Below are 2748 nucleotides of genomic sequence, written 5' to 3' on the forward strand. Positions count from 1 at the left end.
ACAAATAATACAAACTGTTGCTCTTTATTAATACCTTCAACCAAGATCAAAAAAATGTCATATTTTCTCCAAAAATTTTATATCATCTGGTAGGTCAGATATATATAAAATTACATTTAAAGTTTTAAAAATATCAGCAAATATTTTCATTTAAATGCAAATTTCAAAGAAAAGCTACTTTTCCAAGCACGACTATTTATCCTATTTTTTTTAATTTTGTCAAAAACTGATAAAATGTTTAGCGAGAGTATAAATGTTAGATCGAAAAAAAATGATAAATAGATGTAGGTTCAAATTATTATGTTCCATTAAAAATGAAAAATGATTTAGTCTTTGATGAACATCTGTTTGGTAATGTGTTGTATCAAGATATAGAAAATTAATGATATATAAAATTATAGGGAAATGACACCTTCCATTCCATTATGAGTAGAGCTTTTAAAATGCTATTTGTCACAACCTGTCATCTTGTCATTATGCAGCATTTCAAAAATATATACTCTTTACTATGAAGTCTTTTAGAAATCTAAAATATGACTTTCTATGGATTGTGTTTCCATATTCCTTTATTGCCAGTTTGAACAAATCCACATGCTTTGATTCAAAGGTAATAAATTCCTCTTATTTGGAAAAATGATGTTTATTTTTGTTCTCTCACCCTTAGCAGGTGGTTTCATTTTAGCACACTTCAGAGTTAAAATTTCATGCTTATTAAAAACATTTTTATGATCTACATAGATGAATGAAACTTTTATTTTATTAAATTATTTGCCAAAAAATCTGTTATTTCTAAAAACGTATTTCCTTTGAAGGGTTATTTTAGAGCATTCAGAGAGGATCTAGGAGTGTGGTATTATGCAATTTATAAGTAGATTTGAAATGGTTATTTATATGATTGTTTCTGTAAGGATTTTGTCTTATTTTGTTTTTTTTTTTTTGTCTTATTTTGTCTTATTTTGTCCATTATATGCTATAAAATATTTCGGAAGTAAATTTAAGGTACGTTTTACATAGTTTATTTTTGGAAAATATATTGAAATGACTTATGAAATTCAGTATACTCTCAACATTAATTTTTTCTGAAATTTACCAATTGTCTACTGAACCTATTATATGGCAGATATTACTTCAGACTACACTGGTAAATGAAATACTTGGCTTTGTAGAACTTTTATTTTAATGGGTGAGAGAATTAAAAGCTATAAACCTTAATAAAAATTGCATAGTGTTCAAAAATGAAGAGTACAATGGGGAAAAATAAAAATTAGATCAGGGTGAGAAAAATCAAGGTTGCTAGGCAGGGGATGGGGAGTTAAGAATTTTAATAGGAAGATCAGGGTAGTTACAATGAAGCTGACAATTGAACAAATGTATGGAATGGTGATGAATTGGCCCAGAACTATCAGCAATAAGGTCACTCCAGACAAAGGAATTGGCTATCTTGAAGGCCATAAGGTTGGATCGTGCCTGGCATATCTGAGGAATAGCAAGGAGGCCACTGTGAGGGACTGAAGAGTAGCAGGGAAAGAGGTCACAGAGGTTAAATGAGTGGCTAGATCATGTAAAAGCTTAGAAGTCATTGTAAAACTCTGGCTTTTATATTTGGAAACTTACTGTGTGATAGAATTTCTGCTAATAACTGAGAGTTCAAATGTCCATAAAATTTCAAGGATTCTTTTTCTTGTAAGACAGAATAAAGAAAAAGACTTCATATTTTCACATGGTGTAACAAATGCTCGGAGATCCAAGTGTAGGAAGCTATGGGAGCACAGAAGAAGGCACTAAAATCACACCAATATATTTGATGACTGTGACTATATATAAATTTGTATTTTCTAGATTTTTTTATAGTCATGGAATCACACAATATATACTATTGCTTGCCTGGCTTTTCTTTTCTCAGCACCATTACTTTGAGAATCTCCAATTGTAAATAGTTCATTTTGATGTTGAACAGTAATCTCTTTAATGAATAGATCATAATAGTCTTTGCTCTATTGATGGACATTGATGAACATATCCCCTGTTTTCAATTCTTAAAAATAAAGCTGCTATGAAATTCATATACAAGTCCTTGTACGAATAAGGGTTTGTTTCTCTTGGTTAAATGCCTAGTAGTGAAATGGCTATTCGTGTAACTGAAACATATTTTGCATTTAAAAAAATTTTCAAACTATTTTCCAAAGTGGTGGTTTCATGATATATGCCAACAAGAGTTTAGATTTTTTGTTGCTTCTCAATCTAGCTCAGACGAAGTACAATTAGCCTTTATAAAATTAGCCATTCTAATAGATATGTAAGCATGTCTCATGATTTTAATTTGTATTTCTTTAATGTCTAAATGTTGAGAAATTTGTCATGTGCTTATAAGCCATCCATGTCTCTTCAATAATTTTCTTCTCATGTAAAATTGGAATTTCTGTTTTGTTATTAGTAAGGTATTTTATTTTTATTAATTTTTTAATAATCAGAGTTGATGTCCATTATCAGATATATAATTTGCAAATCCCTTCTCCATCTTTACGGTTTCTCAATGGAGCTTTGATAGCTGTGTCTTTCAAGAAATATGCTACTTCTTGACTGGTACACAGAGGTATGACTAGAACATTATCAATGTTGACCTTTGCAAAGAAAATCATGGCTTAAGATATATGTAGTCTCTGGTTGTTCAGAGTGTTCTGTAATATCAAGCATATCTAGTTAGTTGATAATTTTGTTCAAGTCTTACATATCTTACCAATTTGATGA

This window comes from Mustela putorius, unplaced genomic scaffold (genome assembly GCF_011764305.1).
Source record: "Mustela putorius furo isolate JIRA1106 unplaced genomic scaffold, ASM1176430v1.1 tig00003835_pilon_pilon_pilon, whole genome shotgun sequence".
Lineage (NCBI taxonomy): Eukaryota > Metazoa > Chordata > Mammalia > Carnivora > Mustelidae > Mustela > Mustela putorius.